Here is a 23,554-nt window from a genome sequence, read left to right as displayed (position 1 = left end):
CCATCACACTCACTCCATCACACTCACTCCATCACACTCACTCCATCATACCTCACTCTGTCACACTCACTCTGTCACACCGCACTCTGTCACACTCACTCCATCACACTCACTCCATCACACTCACTCCATCACACTCACTCCATCACACTCACTCTGTCACACTCACTCTGTCACACCGCACTCTGTCACACTCACTCCATCACACTCACTCCATCACACTCACTCCGTCACACCTCACTCTGTCACAATCACTCCATCACACTCACTCCATCACACTCACTCCATCACACTCACTCCATCACACTCACTCTGTCACACTCACTCCGTCACACTCACTCCATCATACCTCACTCCGTCACACTCACTCCATCACACTCACTATGTCACACTCACTCCGTCACACTCACTCCATCACACTCACTCTGTCACACTCACTCCATCACACTCACTCCATCACACTCACTCCATCACACTCACTCTGTCACACTCACTCCATCACACTCACACCGTCACACTCACTCCATCATACCTCACTCCGTCACACTCACTCCATCACACTCACTCTGTCACACTCACTCCGTCACACTCACTCCGTCACACTCACTCTGTCACTCTCACTCCGTCACACTCACTCCATCACACTCACTCCGTCACACTTACTCCATCATACATCACTCCGTCACACTCACTCCGTCACACTCACTCCATCACACTCACTCCATCACACTCACTCCGTCACACTCACATCGTCACACTCACTCCATCATACCTCACTCCGTCACTCTCACTCCGTCACACTCACTCCGTCACTCTCACTCCGTCACACTCACTCCGTCACTCTCACTCCGTCACACTCACACCGTCACACTCACTCCATCATACCTCACTCCGTCACTCTCACTCCGTCACACTCACTCCGTTACTCTCACTCCGTCACACTCACTCCATCACACTCACTCCATCACACTCACTCCGTCACTCTCACTCCGTCACACTCACTCCGTCACACTCACTCCATCACACTCACTCCATCACACTCACTCCATCACACTCACTCTGTCACACTCACTCCGTCACACACTCTGTCACACTCACTCTGTCACACTCACTCCATCACACTCACTCCATCACACCTCACTCCATCACACTCACTCCGTCACACCTCACTCTGTCACACTCACTCCATCACACTCGCTCCATCACACTCACTCCATCACACTCACTCCATCACACTCACTCCGTCACACACACTCCATCACACTCACTCCATCACACTCACTCCATCACACCTCATTCCGTCACACCTCACTCCATCACACTCACTCCGTCACACTCACTCCATCACACTCACTCCATCACACCTCACTCCGTCACACCTCACTCCATCACACTCACTCCATCACACTCACTCCGTCACACCCACTCCATCACACTCACTCCATCACACTCACTCCATCACACCCACTCCATCACACCTCACTCCATCACACTCACTCCATCACACTCACTCCATCACACTCACTCCGTCACACTCACTCCGTCACACTCACTCCATCACACTCACTCCATCACACTCACTCCGTCACATCTCACTCCATCACACTCACTCCATCACACTCACTCCATCACACTCACTCCATCACACTCACTCCGTCACACTCACTCCATCACACTCACTCTGTCACACTCACTCCATCACTCTCACTCCGTCACACCTCACTCTGTCACACTCACTCCATCACACTCACTCCATCACACTCACTCTGTCACACTCACTCCATCACACTCACTCCGTCACACTCACTCCATCACACTCACTCCATCACACTCACTCCGTCACACCTCACTCTGTCACACTCACTCCGTCACACTCACTCCATCACACTCACTCCATCACACTAACTCCGTCACACCTCACTCTGTCACACTCACTCCATCACACTCACTCCATCACACTCACTCCATCACACTCACTCCGTCACACCTCACTCTGTCACACTCACTCCGTCACACTCACTCCATCACACTCACTCCATCACACTCACTCCATCACACTGACTCCGTCACACTCACTCTGCCACACTCACTCCGTCACACTCACTCCGTCACACTCACTCCATCACACTCACTCCGTCACACTCACTCTGTCACACTCACTCCGTCACACTCACTCCATCACACTCACTCCATCACACCTCACTCTGTCACACTCACTCCGTCACACTCACTCCATCACACTCACTCCATCACACTCACTCCATCACACTCACTCCGTCACACCTCACTCTGTCACACCTCACTCTGTCACACTCACTCCATCACACTCACTCCATCACACTCACTCCGTCACACCTCACTCTGTCACACTCACTCCGTCACACTCACTCCATCACACACACTCCATCACACTCACTCCATCACACTCACTCCGTCACACCTCACTCTGTCACACTCACTCCATCACACTCAATCCGTCACACTCACTCCATCACACTCACTCCATCACACTCACTCCATCACACTCACTCCGTCACACCTCACTCTGTCACACCTCACTCTGTCACACTCACTCCATCACACTCACTCCATCACACTCACTCCGTCACACCTCACTCTGTCACACTCACTCCGTCACACTCACTCCATCACACTCACTCCATCACACTCACTCCATCACACTCACTCCGTCACACCTCACTCTGTCACACTCACTCCATCACACTCACTCCATCACACTCACTCCGTCACACTCACTCCATCACACTCACTCCATCACACTCACTCCGTCATACCTCACTCTGTCACACTCACTCCGTCACACTCACTCCATCACACTCACTCCATCACACTCACTCTGTCACACTCACTCCGTCACACTGACTCCGTCACACTCACTCTGTCACACTCAGTCCGTCACACTCACTCCATCACACTCACTCCGTCACACCTCACTCTGTCACACTCACTCCGTCACACTCACTCCGTCACACCTCACTCTGTCACACTCACTCCGTCACACTCACTCCATCACACTCACTCCATCACACTCACTCTGTCACACTCACTCCATCACACTGACTCCGTCACACTCACTCTGTCACACTCACTCCGTCACACTCACTCCGTCACACTCACTCCATCACACTCACTCTGTCACACTCACTCCGTCACACTCACTCCATCACACTCACTCCGTCACACCTCAATCTGTCACACTCACTCCGTCACACTCACTCCATCACACTCACTCCATCACACTCACTCCATCACACTCACTCCGTCACACTCACTCCGTCACACTCACTCCATCACACTCACTCCATCACACTCACTCCGTCACTCCTCACTCTGTCACACTCACTCCGTCACACTCACTCCATATGACTCACTCCATCACACTCACTCCGTCACACCTCACTCTGTCACACTCACTCCGTCACACTTACTCCATCACACTCACTCCATCACACTCACTCCATCACACTCACTCTGTCACACTCACTCCGTCACACTCACTCCATCACACTCACTCCATCACACTCACTCCATCACACTCACTCCATCACACCTCACTCCATCACACTCACTCCATCACACTCACTCCGTCACACTCCATCACACTCACTCCATCACACTCACTCCATCACACTCACTCCGTCACACTCACTCCATCACACTCACTCCGTCATACCTCACTCCGTCACACTCACTCCGTCACACTCACTCCATCACACTCACTCCGTCACACCTCACTCTGTCACACTCACTCCATCACACTCACTCCATCACACTCACTCCATCACACTCACTCCATCACACTCACTCCATCACACTCACTCCATCACACTCACTCTGTCACACTCACTCCATCACACTCACTCCATCACACTCACTCCATCACACTCACTCCGTCACACCTCACTCTGTCACACTCACTCCATCACACTCACTCCATCACACTCACTCCATCACACTCACTCTGTCACACTCACTCCATCACACTCACTCCATCACACTCACTCCATCACACTCACTCCATCACACTCACTCCATCACACTCACTCTGTCACACTCACTCCATCACACTCACTCCATCACACTCACTCCATCACACTCACTCCGTCACACTCCCTCCGTCACAGTCACTCCATCACACTCACTCCATCACACTCACTCCATCACACTCACTCCATCACACTCACTCCATCACACTCACTCCATCATACCTCACTCTGTCACACTCACTCTGTCACACCGCACTCTGTCACACTCACTCCATCACACTCACTCCATCACACTCACTCCATCACACTCACTCCATCACACTCACTCTGTCACACTCACTCTGTCACACCGCACTCTGTCACACTCACTCCATCACACTCACTCCATCACACTCACTCCGTCACACCTCACTCTGTCACAATCACTCCATCACACTCACTCCATCACACTCACTCCATCACACTCACTCCATCACACTCACTCTGTCACACTCACTCCGTCACACTCACTCCATCATACCTCACTCCGTCACACTCACTCCATCACACTCACTATGTCACACTCACTCCGTCACACTCACTCCATCACACTCACTCTGTCACACTCACTCCATCACACTCACTCCATCACACTCACTCCATCACACTCACTCTGTCACACTCACTCCATCACACTCACACCGTCACACTCACTCCATCATACCTCACTCCGTCACACTCACTCCATCACACTCACTCTGTCACACTCACTCCGTCACACTCACTCCGTCACACTCACTCCATCACACTCACTCTGTCACTCTCACTCCGTCACACTCACTCCATCACACTCACTCCGTCACACTTACTCCATCATACATCACTCCGTCACACTCACTCCGTCACACTCACTCCATCACACTCACTCCATCACACTCACTCCGTCACACTCACATCGTCACACTCACTCCATCATACCTCACTCCGTCACTCTCACTCCGTCACACTCACTCCGTCACTCTCACTCCGTCACACTCACTCCGTCACTCTCACTCCGTCACACTCACACCGTCACACTCACTCCATCATACCTCACTCCGTCACTCTCACTCCGTCACACTCACTCCGTTACTCTCACTCCGTCACACTCACTCCATCACACTCACTCCATCACACTCACTCCGTCACTCTCACTCCGTCACACTCACTCCGTCACACTCACTCCATCACACTCACTCCATCACACTCACTCCATCACACTCACTCTGTCACACTCACTCCGTCACACACTCTGTCACACTCACTCTGTCACACTCACTCCATCACACTCACTCCATCACACCTCACTCCATCACACTCACTCCGTCACACCTCACTCTGTCACACTCACTCCATCACACTCGCTCCATCACACTCACTCCATCACACTCACTCCATCACACTCACTCCGTCACACACACTCCATCACACTCACTCCATCACACTCACTCCATCACACCTCATTCCGTCACACCTCACTCCATCACACTCACTCCGTCACACTCACTCCATCACACTCACTCCATCACACCTCACTCCGTCACACCTCACTCCATCACACTCACTCCATCACACTCACTCCGTCACACCCACTCCATCACACTCACTCCATCACACTCACTCCATCACACCCACTCCATCACACCTCACTCCATCACACTCACTCCATCACACTCACTCCATCACACTCACTCCGTCACACTCACTCCGTCACACTCACTCCATCACACTCACTCCATCACACTCACTCCGTCACATCTCACTCCATCACACTCACTCCATCACACTCACTCCATCACACTCACTCCATCATACCTCACTCTGTCACACTCACTCTGTCACACCGCACTCTGTCACACTCACTCCATCACACTCACTCCATCACACTCACTCCATCACACTCACTCCATCACACTCACTCTGTCACACTCACTCTGTCACACCGCACTCTGTCACACTCACTCCATCACACTCACTCCATCACACTCACTCCGTCACACCTCACTCTGTCACAATCACTCCATCACACTCACTCCATCACACTCACTCCATCACACTCACTCCATCACACTCACTCTGTCACACTCACTCCGTCACACTCACTCCATCATACCTCACTCCGTCACACTCACTCCATCACACTCACTATGTCACACTCACTCCGTCACACTCACTCCATCACACTCACTCTGTCACACTCACTCCATCACACTCACTCCATCACACTCACTCCATCACACTCACTCTGTCACACTCACTCCATCACACTCACACCGTCACACTCACTCCATCATACCTCACTCCGTCACACTCACTCCATCACACTCACTCTGTCACACTCACTCCGTCACACTCACTCCGTCACACTCACTCCATCACACTCACTCTGTCACTCTCACTCCGTCACACTCACTCCATCACACTCACTCCGTCACACTTACTCCATCATACATCACTCCGTCACACTCACTCCGTCACACTCACTCCATCACACTCACTCCATCACACTCACTCCGTCACACTCACATCGTCACACTCACTCCATCATACCTCACTCCGTCACTCTCACTCCGTCACACTCACTCCGTCACTCTCACTCCGTCACACTCACTCCGTCACTCTCACTCCGTCACACTCACACCGTCACACTCACTCCATCATACCTCACTCCGTCACTCTCACTCCGTCACACTCACTCCGTTACTCTCACTCCGTCACACTCACTCCATCACACTCACTCCATCACACTCACTCCGTCACTCTCACTCCGTCACACTCACTCCGTCACACTCACTCCATCACACTCACTCCATCACACTCACTCCATCACACTCACTCTGTCACACTCACTCCGTCACACACTCTGTCACACTCACTCTGTCACACTCACTCCATCACACTCACTCCATCACACCTCACTCCATCACACTCACTCCGTCACACCTCACTCTGTCACACTCACTCCATCACACTCGCTCCATCACACTCACTCCATCACACTCACTCCATCACACTCACTCCGTCACACACACTCCATCACACTCACTCCATCACACTCACTCCATCACACCTCATTCCGTCACACCTCACTCCATCACACTCACTCCGTCACACTCACTCCATCACACTCACTCCATCACACCTCACTCCGTCACACCTCACTCCATCACACTCACTCCATCACACTCACTCCGTCACACCCACTCCATCACACTCACTCCATCACACTCACTCCATCACACCCACTCCATCACACCTCACTCCATCACACTCACTCCATCACACTCACTCCATCACACTCACTCCGTCACACTCACTCCGTCACACTCACTCCATCACACTCACTCCATCACACTCACTCCGTCACATCTCACTCCATCACACTCACTCCATCACACTCACTCCATCACACTCACTCCATCACACTCACTCCGTCACACTCACTCCATCACACTCACTCTGTCACACTCACTCCATCACTCTCACTCCGTCACACCTCACTCTGTCACACTCACTCCATCACACTCACTCCATCACACTCACTCTGTCACACTCACTCCATCACACTCACTCCGTCACACTCACTCCATCACACTCACTCCATCACACTCACTCCGTCACACCTCACTCTGTCACACTCACTCCGTCACACTCACTCCATCACACTCACTCCATCACACTAACTCCGTCACACCTCACTCTGTCACACTCACTCCATCACACTCACTCCATCACACTCACTCCATCACACTCACTCCGTCACACCTCACTCTGTCACACTCACTCCGTCACACTCACTCCATCACACTCACTCCATCACACTCACTCCATCACACTGACTCCGTCACACTCACTCTGCCACACTCACTCCGTCACACTCACTCCGTCACACTCACTCCATCACACTCACTCCGTCACACTCACTCTGTCACACTCACTCCGTCACACTCACTCCATCACACTCACTCCATCACACCTCACTCTGTCACACTCACTCCGTCACACTCACTCCATCACACTCACTCCATCACACTCACTCCATCACACTCACTCCGTCACACCTCACTCTGTCACACCTCACTCTGTCACACTCACTCCATCACACTCACTCCATCACACTCACTCCGTCACACCTCACTCTGTCACACTCACTCCGTCACACTCACTCCATCACACTCACTCCATCACACTCACTCCATCACACTCACTCCGTCACACCTCACTCTGTCACACTCACTCCATCACACTCAATCCGTCACACTCACTCCATCACACTCACTCCATCACACTCACTCCATCACACTCACTCCGTCACACCTCACTCTGTCACACCTCACTCTGTCACACTCACTCCATCACACTCACTCCATCACACTCACTCCGTCACACCTCACTCTGTCACACTCACTCCGTCACACTCACTCCATCACACTCACTCCATCACACTCACTCCATCACACTCACTCCGTCACACCTCACTCTGTCACACTCACTCCATCACACTCACTCCATCACACTCACTCCGTCACACTCACTCCATCACACTCACTCCATCACACTCACTCCGTCATACCTCACTCTGTCACACTCACTCCGTCACACTCACTCCATCACACTCACTCCATCACACTCACTCTGTCACACTCACTCCGTCACACTGACTCCGTCACACTCACTCTGTCACACTCAGTCCGTCACACTCACTCCATCACACTCACTCCGTCACACCTCACTCTGTCACACTCACTCCGTCACACTCACTCCGTCACACCTCACTCTGTCACACTCACTCCGTCACACTCCCTCCGTCACAGTCACTCCATCACACTCACTCTGTCACACTCACTCCATCACACTGACTCCGTCACACTCACTCTGTCACACTCACTCCGTCACACTCACTCCGTCACACTCACTCCATCACACTCACTCTGTCACACTCACTCCGTCACACTCACTCCATCACACTCACTCCGTCACACCTCAATCTGTCACACTCACTCCGTCACACTCACTCCATCACACTCACTCCATCACACTCACTCCGTCACACTCACTCCGTCACACTCACTCCATCACACTCACTCCATCACACTCACTCCGTCACTCCTCACTCTGTCACACTCACTCCGTCACACTCACTCCATCACACTCACTCCATCACACTCACTCCGTCACACCTCACTCTGTCACACTCACTCTGTCACACTTACTCCATCACACTCACTCCATCACACTCACTCCATCACACTCACTCTGTCACACTCACTCCGTCACACTCACTCCATCACACTCACTCCATCACACTCACTCCATCACACTCACTCCATCACACCTCACTCCATCACACTCACTCCATCACACTCACTCCGTCACACTCCATCACACTCACTCCATCACACTCACTCCATCACACTCACTCCGTCACACTCACTCCATCACACTCACTCCGTCATACCTCACTCCGTCACACTCACTCCGTCACACTCACTCCATCACACTCACTCCGTCACACCTCACTCTGTCACACTCACTCCATCACACTCACTCCATCACACTCACTCCATCACACTCACTCCATCACACTCACTCCATCACACTCACTCTGTCACACTCACTCCATCACACTCACTCCATCACACTCACTCCATCACACTCACTCCGTCACACCTCACTCTGTCACACTCACTCCATCACACTCACTCCATCACACTCACTCCATCACACTCACTCTGTCACACTCACTCCATCACACTCACTCCATCACACTCACTCCATCACACTCACTCCATCACACTCACTCTGTCACACTCACTCCATCACACTCACTCCATCACACTCACTCCATCACACTCACTCCGTCACACTCCCTCCGTCACAGTCACTCCATCACACTCACTCCATCACACTCACTCCATCACACTCACTCCGTCACACCTCACTCCCTCACACTCACTCCGTCACACTCACTCCGTCACACTCACTCCATCACACCTCACTCCATCACACTCACTCCATCACACCTCACTCCGTCACACCCACTCCATCACACCTCACTCCATCACACTCACTCCATCACACTCACTCCATCACACTCACTCCGTCACACCTCACTCCGTCACACCTCACTCCGTCACACTCACTCTGTCACACTCACTCCATCACACTCACCCCATCACACTCACTCCATCACACTCACTCCATCACACTCACTCCGTCACTCCTCACTCTGTCACACTCACTCCGTCACACTCACTCCATCACACTCACTCCATCACACTCACTCCGTCACACCTCACTCTGTCACACTCACTCCGTCACACTCACTCCATCACACTCACTCCATCACACTCACTCCATCACACTCACTCTGTCACACTCACTCCGTCACACTCACTCCATCACACTCACTCCATCACACTCACTCCATCACACTCACTCCATCACACCTCACTCCATCACACTCACTCCATCACACTCACTCCGTCACACTCCATCACACTCACTCCATCACACTCACTCCATCACACTCACTCCGTCATACCTCACTCCGTCACACTCACTCCGTCACACTCACTCCATCACACTCACTCCGTCACACCTCACTCTGTCACACTCACTCCATCACACTCACTCCATCACACTCACTCCATCACACTCACTCCATCACACTCACTCCATCACACTCACTCTGTCATACTCACTCCATCACACTCACTCCATCACACTCACTCCATCACACTCACTCCGTCACACCTCACTCTGTCACACTCACTCCATCACACTCACTCCATCACACTCACTCCATCACACTCACTCTGTCACACTCACTCCATCACACTCACTCCATCACACTCACTCCATCACACTCACTCCATCACACTCACTCCATCACACTCACTCCATCACACTCACTCCATCACACTCACTCTGTCACACTCACTCCATCACACTCACTCCATCACACTCACTCCATCACACTCACTCCGTCACACTCCCTCCGTCACACTCACTCCATCACACTCACTCCATCACACTCACTCCATCACACTCACTCCGTCACACCTCACTCTGTCACACTCACTCCATCACACTCACTCCATCACACTCACTCCATCACACTCACTCCGTCACACTCCCTCTGTCACACTCACTCCATCACACTCACTCCATCACACTCACTCCATCACACTCACTCTGTCACACTCACTCCATCACACTCACTCCATCACACTCACTCCATCACACTCACTCCGTCACACTCACTCCATCACACTCACTCCATCACACCTCACTCTGTCACACTCACTCCATCACACTCACTCCGTCACACTCACTCCATCACACTCACTCCGTCACACTCACTCCGTCACACTCACTCCATCACACTCACTCCATCACACTCACTCCATCACACTCACTCCGTCACACTCACTCCATCACTCTCACTCCGTCACACTCACTCCATCACACTCACTCCGGCACACTCACTCCGTCACACTCACTCCATCACTCTCACTCCGTCACACTCACTCCATCACACTCACTCCGTCACACTCACTCCATCACACTCACTCCATCATACCTCACTCCATCACACTCACTCCGTCACACTCACTCCGTCACACTCACTCCATCACACTCACTCCGTCACACTCACTCCATCACACTCACTCCATCACACTCACACCGTCACACTCACTCCGTCACACTCACTCCATCACACTCACTCCATCACACTCACTCCATCATACCTCACTCTGTCACCCTCACTCTGTCACACCGCACTCTGTCACACTCACTCCATCACACTCACTCCATCACACTCACTCCATCACACTCACTCCATCACACTCACTCCATCACACTCACTCTGTCACACTGCACTCTGTCACACTCACTCCGTCACACTCACTCCATCACACTCACTCCATTACACTCACTCCATCACACTCACTCCGTCACACCGCACTCTGTCACAATCACTCCATCACACTCACTCCATCACACTCACTCCATCACACTCACTCCATCACACTCACTCTGTCACACTCACTCCGTCACACTCACTCCATCATACCTCACTCTGTCACACTCACTCCATCACACTCACTATGTCACACTCACTCCGTCACACTCACTCCATGACACTCGCTCTGTCACACTCACTCCATCACACTCACTCCATCACACTCACTCCATCACACTCACTCTGTCACACTCACTCCATCACACTCACTCCGTCACACTCACTCCATCATACCTCACTCCGTCACACTCACTCCATCACACTCACTCTGTCACACTCACTCTGTCACACTCACTCCATCACACTCACTCCATCACACTCACTCTGTCACTCTCACTCCGTCACACTCACTCCATCACACTCACTCCGTCACACTTACTCCATCATACATCACTCCGTCACACTCACTCCGTCACACTCACTCCATCACACTCACTCCATCACACTCACTCCGTCACACTCACATCGTCACACTCACTCCATCATACCTCACTCCGTCACTCTCACTCCGTCACACTCACTCCGTCACTCTCACTCCGTCACACTCACTCCGTCACTCTCACTCCGTCACACTCACACCGTCACACTCACTCCATCATACCTCACTCCGTCACTCTCACTCCGTCACACTCACTCTGTCACTCTCACTCCGTCACACTCACTCCATCACACTCACTCCATCACACTCACTCCATCACACTCACTCCGTCACTCTCACTCCGTCACACTCACTCCGTCACACTCACTCCATCACACTCACTCCATCACACTCACTCCATCACACTCACTCTGTCACACTCACTCTGTCACACTCACTCCGTCACACTCACTCTGTCACACTCACTCCATCACACTCACTCCGTCACACTCCCTCCGTCACACACACTCCATCACACTCACTCCATCACACTCACTCCATCACACTCACTCCGTCACACCTCACTCTGTCACACTCACTCCATCACACTCGCTCCATCACACTCACTCCATCACACTCACTCCATCACACTCACTCCGTCACACTCACTCCATCACACTCACTCCATCACACTCACTCCATCACACTCACTCCATCACACACACTCCATCACACTCACTCCATCACACCTCACTCTGTCACACCTCACTCCATCACACTCACTCCATCACACTCACTCCATCACACTCACTCCATCACACCTCACTCCGTCACACCTCACTCCATCACACTCACTCCATCACACTCACTCCGTCACACCCACTCCATCACACTCACTCCATCACACTCACTCCATCACACTCACTCCATCACACTCACTCCATCACACTCACTCCATCACACTCACTCCGTCACACTCCCTCTGTCACACTCACTCCATCACACTCACTCCATCACACTCACTCCATCACACTCACTCCATCACACTCACTCCATCACACTCACTCCGTCACACCTCACTCTGTCACACTCACTCCATCACACTCACTCCATCACACTCACTCCATCACACTCACTCCGTCACACCTCACTCCCTCACACTCACTCCGTCACACTCACTCCGTCACACTCACTCCATCACACCTCACTCCATCACACTCACTCCATCACACCTCACTCCGTCACACCCACTCCATCACACCTCACTCCATCACACTCACTCCATCACACTCACTCCATCACACTCACTCCATCACTCTCACTCCGTCACACTCACTCCGTCACACTCACTCCGTCACACTCACTCCATCACTCTCACTCCGTCACACTCACTCCATCACACTCACTCCGTCACACTCACTCCATCACACTCACTCCATCATACCTCACTCCATCACACTCACTCCGTCACACTCACTCCGTCACACTCACTCCATCACACTCACTCCGTCAAACTCACTCCATCACACTCACTCCATCACACTCACACCGTCACACTCACTCCGTCACACTCACTCCATCACACTCACTCCATCACACTCACTCCATCATACCTCACTCTGTCACACTCACTCTGTCACACCGCACTCTGTCACACTCACTCCATCACACTCACTCCATCACACTCACTCCATCACACTCACTCCATCACACACACTCTGTCACACTCACTCTGTCACACCGCACTCTGTCACACTCACTCCATCACACTCACTCCATCACACTCACTCTGTCACACCTCACTCTGTCACAATCACTCCATCACACTCACTCCATCACACTCACTCCATCACACTCACTCCATCACACTCACTCTGTCACACTCACTCCGTCACACTCACTCCATCACACTCACTCTGTCACACTCACTCCATCACACTCACTCCATCACACTCACTCCATCACACTCACTCTGTCACACTCACTCCATCACACTCACTCCGTCACACTCACTCCATCATACCTCACTCCGTCACACTCACTCCATCACACTCACTCTGTCACACTCACTCCGTCACACTCACTCCATCACACTCACTCCATCACACTCACTCCATCACACTCACTCCGTCACACTCACTCCATCACTCTCACTCCATCACACTCACTCCGTCACACTCACTCCGTCACACTCACTCCATCACTCTCATTCCGTCACACTCACTCCATCACACTCACTCCGTCACACTCACTCCATCACACTCACTCCATCATACCTCACTCCATCACACTCACTCCGTCACACTCACTCCGTCACACTCACTCCATCACACTCACTCCGTCAAACTCACTCCATCACACTCACTCCATCACACTCACACCGTCACACTCACTCCGTCACACTCACTCCATCACACTCACTCCATCACACTCACTCCATCACACTCACTCCATCATACCTCACTCTGTCACACTCACTCTGTCACACCGCACTCTGTCACACTCACTCCATCACACTCACTCCATCACACTCACTCCATCACACTCACTCCATCACACTCACTCTGTCACACTCACTCTGTCACACCGCACTCTGTCACACTCACTCCATCACACTCACTCCATCACACTCACTCCGTCACACCTCACTCTGTCACAATCACTCCATCACACTCACTCCATCACACTCACTCCATCACACTCACTCCATCACACTCACTCTGTCACACTCACTCCGTCACACTCACTCCATCATACCTCACTCCGTCACACTCACTCCATCACACTCACTATGTCACACTCACTCCGTCACACTCACTCCATCACACTCACTCTGTCACACTCACTCCATCACACTCATTCCATCACACTCACTCCATCACACTCACTCTGTCACACTCACTCCATCACACTCACACCGTCACACTCACTCCATCATACCTCACTCCGTCACACTCACTCCATCACACTCACTCTGTCACACTCACTCCGTCACACTCACTCCGTCACACTCACTCCATCACACTCACTCTGTCACTCTCACTCCGTCACACTCACTCCATCACACTCACTCCGTCACACTTACTCCATCATACATCACTCCGTCACACTCACTCCGTCACACTCACTCCATCACACTCACTCCATCACACTCACTCCGTCACACTCACATCGTCACACTCACTCCATCATACCTCACTCCGTCACTCTCACTCCGTCACACTCACTCCGTCACTCTCACTCCGTCACACTCACTCCGTCACTCTCACTCCGTCACACTCACACCGTCACACTCACTCCATCATACCTCACTCCGTCACTCTCACTCCGTCACACTCACTCCGTCACTCTCACTCCGTCACACTCACTCCATCACACTCACTCCATCACACTCACTCCGTCACTCTCACTCCGTCACACTCACTCCGTCACACTCACTCCATCACACTCACTCCATCACACTCACTCCATCACACTCACTCTGTCACACTCACTCCGTCACACACTCTGTCACACTCACTCTGTCACACTCACTCCATCACACTCACTCCATCACACCTCACTCCATCACACTCACTCCGTCACACCTCACTCTGTCACACTCACTCCATCACACTCGCTCCATCACACTCACTCCATCACACTCACTCCATCACACTCACTCCGTCACACACACTCCATCACACTCACTCAATCACACTCACTCCATCACACCTCATTCCGTCACACCTCACTCCATCACACTCACTCCGTCACACTCACTCCATCACACTCACTCCATCACACCTCACTCCGTCACACCTCACTCCATCACACTCACTCCATCACACTCACTCCGTCACACCCACTCCATCACACTCACTCCATCACACTCACTCCATCACACCCACTCCATCACACCTCACTCCATCACACTCACTCCATCACACTCACTCCATCACACTCACTCCGTCACACTCACTCCGTCACACTCACTCCATCACACTCACTCCATCACACTCACTCCGTCACATCTCACTCCATCACACTCACTCCATCACACTCACTCCATCACACTCACTCCATCACACTCACTCCGTCACACTCACTCCATCACACTCACTCTGTCACACTCACTCCATCACTCTCACTCCGTCACACCTCACTCTGTCACACTCACTCCATCACACTCACTCCATCACACTCACTCTGTCACACTCACTCCATCACACTCACTCCGTCACACTCACTCCATCACACTCACTCCATCACACTCACTCCGTCACACCTCACTCTGTCACACTCACTCCGTCACACTCACTCCATCACACTCACTCCATCACACTAACTCCGTCACACCTCACTCTGTCACACTCACTCCATCACACTCACTCCATCACACTCACTCCATCACACTCACTCCGTCACACCTCACTCTGTCACACTCACTCCGTCACACTCACTCCATCACACTCACTCCATCACACTCACTCCATCACACTGACTCCGTCACACTCACTCTGCCACACTCACTCCGTCACACTCACTCCGTCACACTCACTCCATCACACTCACTCCGTCACACTCACTCTGTCACACTCACTCCGTCACACTCACTCCATCACACTCACTCCATCACACCTCACTCTGTCACACTCACTCCGTCACACTCACTCCATCACACTCACTCCATCACACTCACTCCATCACACTCACTCCGTCACACCTCACTCTGTCACACCTCACTCTGTCACACTCACTCCATCACACTCACTCCATCACACTCACTCCGTCACACCTCACTCTGTCACACTCACTCCGTCACACTCACTCCATCACACACACTCCATCACACTCACTCCATCACACTCACTCCGTCACACCTCACTCTGTCACACTCACTCCATCACACTCAATCCGTCACACTCACTCCATCACACTCACTCCATCACACTCACTCCATCACACTCACTCCGTCACACCTCACTCTGTCACACCTCACTCTGTCACACTCACTCCATCACACTCACTCCATCACACTCACTCCGTCACACCTCACTCTGTCACACTCACTCCGTCACACTCACTCCATCACACTCACTCCATCACACTCACTCCATCACACTCACTCCGTCACACATCACTCTGTCACACTCACTCCATCACACTCACTCCATCACACTCACTCCGTCACACTCACTCCATCACACTCACTCCATCACACTCACTCCGTCATACCTCACTCTGTCACACTCACTCCGTCACACTCACTCCATCACACTCACTCCATCACACTCACTCTGTCACACTCACTCCGTCACACTGACTCCGTCACACTCACTCTGTCACACTCAGTCCGTCACACTCACTCCATCACACTCACTCCGTCACACCTCACTCTGTCACACTCACTCCGTCACACTGACTCCGTCACACCTCACTCTGTCACACTCACTCCGTCACACTCACTCCATCACACTCACTCCATCACACTCACTCTGTCACACTCACTCCATCACACTGACTCCGTCACACTCACTCTGTCACACTCACTCCGTCACACTCACTCCGTCACACTCACTCCATCACACTCACTCTGTCACACTCACTCCGTCACACTCACTCCATCACACTCACTCCGTCACACCTCAATCTGTCACACTCACTCCGTCACACTCACTCCATCACACTCACTCCATCACACTCACTCCATCACACTCACTCCGTCACACTCACTCCGTCACACTCACTCCATCACACTCACTCCATCACACTCACTCCGTCACTCCTCACTCTGTCACACTCACTCCGTCACACTCACTCCATCACACTCACTCCATCACACTCACTCCGTCACACCTCACTCTGTCACACTCACTCCGTCACACTCACTCCATCACACTCACTCCATCACACTCACTCCATCACACTCACTCTGTCACACTCACTCCGTCACACTCACTCCATCACACTCACTCCATCACACTCACTCCATCACACTCACTCCATCACACCTCACTCCATCACACTCACTCCATCACACTCACTCCGTCACACTCCATCACACTCACTCCATCACACTCACTCCATCACACTCACTCCGTCACACTCACTCCATCACACTCACTCCGTCATACCTCACTCCGTCACACTCACTCCGTCACACTCAGTCCATCACACTCACTCCGTCACACCTCACTCTGTCACACTCACTCCATCACACTCACTCCATCACACTCACTCCATCACACTCACTCCATCACACTCACTCCATCACACTCACTCCATCACACTCACTCTGTCACACTCACTCCATCACACTCACTCCATCACACTCACTCCATCACACTCACTCCGTCACACCTCACTCCGTCACACTCACTCCATCACACTCACTCCATCACACTCACTCCATCACACTCACTCTGTCACACTCACTCCATCACACTCACTCCATCACACTCACTCCATCACACTCACTCCATCACACTCACTCCATCACACTCACTCTGTCACACTCACTCCATCACACTCACTCCATCACACTCACTCCATCACACTCACTCCGTCACACTCCCTCCGTCACAGTCACTCCATCACACTCACTCCATCACACTCACTCCATCACACTCACTCCGTCACACCTCACTCCCTCACACTCACTCCGTCACACTCACTCCGTCACACTCACTCCATCACACCTCACTCCATCACACTCACTCCATCACACCTCACTCCGTCACACCCACTCCATCACACCTCACTCCATCACACTCACTCCATCACACTCACTCCATCACACTCACTCCGTCACAACTCACTCCGTCACACCTCACTCCGTCACACTCACTCTGTCACACTCACTCCATCACACTCACCCCATCACACTCACTCCGTCACACTCACTCCATCACACTCACTCCATCACACTCACTCCGTCACTCCTCACTCTGTCACACTCACTCCGTCACACTCACTCCATCACACTCACTCCATCACACTCACTCCGTCACACCTCACTCTGTCACACTCACTCCGTCACACTCACTCCATCACACTCACTCCATCACACTCACTCCATCACACTCACTCTGTCACACTCACTCCGTCACACTCACTCCATCACACTCACTCCATCACACTCACTCCATCACACTCACTCCATCACACCTCACTCCATCACACTCACTCCATCACACTCACTCCGTCACACTCCATCACACTCACTCCATCACACTCACTCCATCACACTCACTCCGTCACACTCACTCCATCACACTCACTCCGTCATACCTCACTCCGTCACACTCACTCCGTCACACTCACTCCATCACACTCACTCCGTCACACCTCACTCTGTCACACTCACTCCATCACACTCACTCCATCACACTCACTCCATCACACTCACTCCATCACACTCACTCCATCACACTCACTCTGTCACACTCACTCCATCACACTCACTCCATCACACTCACTCCATCACACTCACTCCGTCACACCTCACTCTGTCACACTCACTCCATCACACTCACTCCATCACACTCACTCCATCACACTCACTCTGTCACACTCACTCCATCACACTCACTCCATCACACTCACTCCATCACACTCACTCCATCACACTCACTCCATCACACTCACTCCATCACACTCACTCCATCACACTCACTCTGTCACACTCACTCCATCACACTCACTCCATCACACTCACTCCATCACACTCACTCCGTCACACTCCCTCCGTCACACTCACTCCATCACACTCACTCCATCACACTCACTCCATCACACTCACTCCGTCACACCTCACTCTGTCACACTCACTCCATCACACTCACTCCATCACACTCACTCCATCACACTCACTCCGTCACACTCCCTCTGTCACACTCACTCCATCACACTCACTCCATCACACTCACTCCATCACACTCACTCTGTCACACTCACTCCATCACACTCACTCCATCACACTCACTCCATCACACTCACTCCGTCACACTCACTCCATCACACTCACTCCATCACACCTCACTCTGTCACACTCACTCCATCACACTCACTCCGTCACACTCACTCCATCACACTCACTCCGTCACACTCACTCCGTCACACTCACTCCATCACACTCACTCCATCACACTCACTCCATCACACTCACTCCATCACACTCACTCCGTCACACTCACTCCATCACTCTCACTCCGTCACACTCACTCCATCACACTCACTCCGTCACACTCACTCCGTCACACTCACTCCATCACTCTCACTCCGTCACACTCACTCCATCACACTCACTCCGTCACACTCACTCCATCACACTCACTCCATCATACCTCACTCCATCACACTCACTCCGTCACACTCACTCCGTCACACTCACTCCATCACACTCACTCCGTCACACTCACTCCATCACACTCACTCCATCACACTCACACCGTCACACTCACTCCGTCACACTCACTCCATCACACTCACTCCATCACACTCACTCCATCATACCTCACTCTGTCACCCTCACTCTGTCACACCGCACTCTGTCACACTCACTCCATCACACTCACTCCATCACACTCACTCCATCACACTCACTCCATCACACTCACTCCATCACACTCACTCTGTCACACTGCACTCTGTCACACTCACTCCGTCACACTCACTCCATCACACTCACTCCATTACACTCACTCCATCACACTCACTCCGTCACACCGCACTCTGTCACAATCACTCCATCACACTCACTCCATCACACTCACTCCATCACACTCACTCCATCACACTCACTCTGTCACACTCACTCCGTCACACTCACTCCATCATACCTCACTCTGTCACACTCACTCCATCACACTCACTCTGTCACACTCACTCCATCACACTCACTCCATCACACTCACTCCATCACACTCACTCTGTCACACTCACTCCATCACACTCACTCCGTCACACTCACTCCATCATACCTCACTCCGTCACACTCACTCCATCACACTCACTCTGTCACACTCACTCTGTCACACTCACTCCATCACACTCACTCCATCACACTCACTCTGTCACTCTCACTCCGTCACACTCACTCCATCACACTCACTCCGTCACACTTACTCCATCATACATCACTCCGTCACACTCACTCCGTCACACTCACTCCATCACACTCACTCCATCACACTCACTCCGTCACACTCACATCGTCACACTCACTCCATCATACCTCACTCCGTCACTCTCACTCCGTCACACTCACTCCGTCACTCTCACTCCGTCACACTCACTCCGTCACTCTCACTCCGTCACACTCACACCGTCACACTCACTCCATCATACCTCACTCCGTCACTCTCACTCCGTCACACTCACTCTGTCACTCTCACTCCGTCACACTCACTCCATCACACTCACTCCATCACACTCACTCCATCACACTCACTCCGTCACTCTCACTCCGTCACACTCACTCCGTCACACTCACTCCATCACACTCACTCCATCACACTCACTCCATCACACTCACTCCATCACACTCACTCTGTCACACTCACTCTGTCACACTCACTCCATCACACTCACTCTGTCACACTCACTCCATCACACTCACTCCGTCACACTCCCTCCGTCACACACACTCCATCACACTCACTCCATCACACTCACTCCATCACACTCACTCCGTCACACCTCACTCTGTCACACTCACTCCATCACACTCGCTCCATCACACTCACTCCATCACACTCACTCCATCACACTCACTCCGTCACACTCACTCCATCACACTCACTCCATCACACTCACTCCATCACACTCACTCCATCACACACACTCCATCACACTCACTCCATCACACCTCACTCTGTCACACCTCACTCCATCACACTCACTCCATCACACTCACTCCATCACACTCACTCCATCACACCTCACTCCGTCACACCTCACTCCATCACACTCACTCCATCACACTCACTCCGTCACACCCACTCCATCACACTCACTCCATCACACTCACTCCATCACACTCACTCCATCACACTCACTCCATCACACTCACTCCATCACACTCACTCCGTCACACTCCCTCTGTCACACTCACTCCATCACACTCACTCCATCACACTCACTCCATCACACTCACTCCATCACACTCACTCCATCACACTCACTCCGTCACACCTCACTCTGTCACACTCACTCCATCACACTCACTCCATCACACTCACTCCATCACACTCACTCCGTCACACCTCACTCCCTCACACTCACTCCGTCACACTCACTCCGTCACACTCACTCCATCACACCTCACTCCATCACACTCACTCCATCACACCTCACTCCGTCACACCCACTCCATCACACCTCACTCCATCACACTCACTCCATCACACTCACTCCATCACACTCACTCCGTCACACCTCACTCCGTCACACCTCACTCCGTCACACTCACTCTGTCACACTCACTCCATCACACTCACTCCATCACACTCACCCCATCACACTCACTCCATCACACCTCACTCCATCACACTCACTCCATCACACTCACTCCATCACACTCACTCCATCACACTCACCCCATCACACTCACTCCATCACACCTCACTCCGTCACACTCACTCCGTCACACTCACTCCATCACACTCACTCCATCACACTCACTCCGTCACACTCACTCCATCACACTCACTCCATCACACTCACCCCATCACACTCACTCCATCACACCTCACTCCGTCACACCTCACTCTGTCACACTCACTCCATCACACTCACTCCATCACACTCACCCCATCACACTCACTCCATCACACCTCACTCCATCACACTCACTCCATCACACTCACTCTGTCACACTCACTCCATCACACTCACTCCATCACACTCACTCCATCACACCTCACTCTGTCACACTCACTCCATCACACTCACCCCATCACACTCACTCCATCACACCTCACTCCATCACACTCACTCCATCACACCTCACTCTGTCACACTCACTCCATCACACTCACCCCATCACACTCACTCCATCACACTCACTCCATCACACTCACTCCATCACACCTCACTCCATCACACCTCACTCCGTCACACTCACTCTGTCACACTCACTCCATCACACTCACTCCATCA

At 52.4% G+C, this 23,554-nt stretch overlaps 2 protein-coding genes across 2 annotated transcripts in view; both read left to right on the top strand.

Moving 5' to 3' along the window:
- Positions 1-23,554, top strand: part of LOC144503448 (natural resistance-associated macrophage protein 1-like) — a 432,123-nt gene that overhangs the window by 249,665 nt on the left and 158,904 nt on the right. The gene's annotated exons all lie outside the window — the stretch shown is intronic.
- The window catches only part of LOC144503459 (basic phospholipase A2 PA-12C-like), a 118,180-nt gene that overhangs the window by 49,922 nt on the left and 44,704 nt on the right, over positions 1-23,554 (top strand). The gene's annotated exons all lie outside the window — the stretch shown is intronic.

This window comes from Mustelus asterias, chromosome 14 (assembly GCF_964213995.1).
Source record: "Mustelus asterias chromosome 14, sMusAst1.hap1.1, whole genome shotgun sequence".
Classification (NCBI taxonomy): Eukaryota; Metazoa; Chordata; class Chondrichthyes; order Carcharhiniformes; family Triakidae; genus Mustelus; species Mustelus asterias.
Note: the sequence above shows the minus strand (reverse complement) of the source record. Positions and strands in the feature narration are given on the sequence as shown.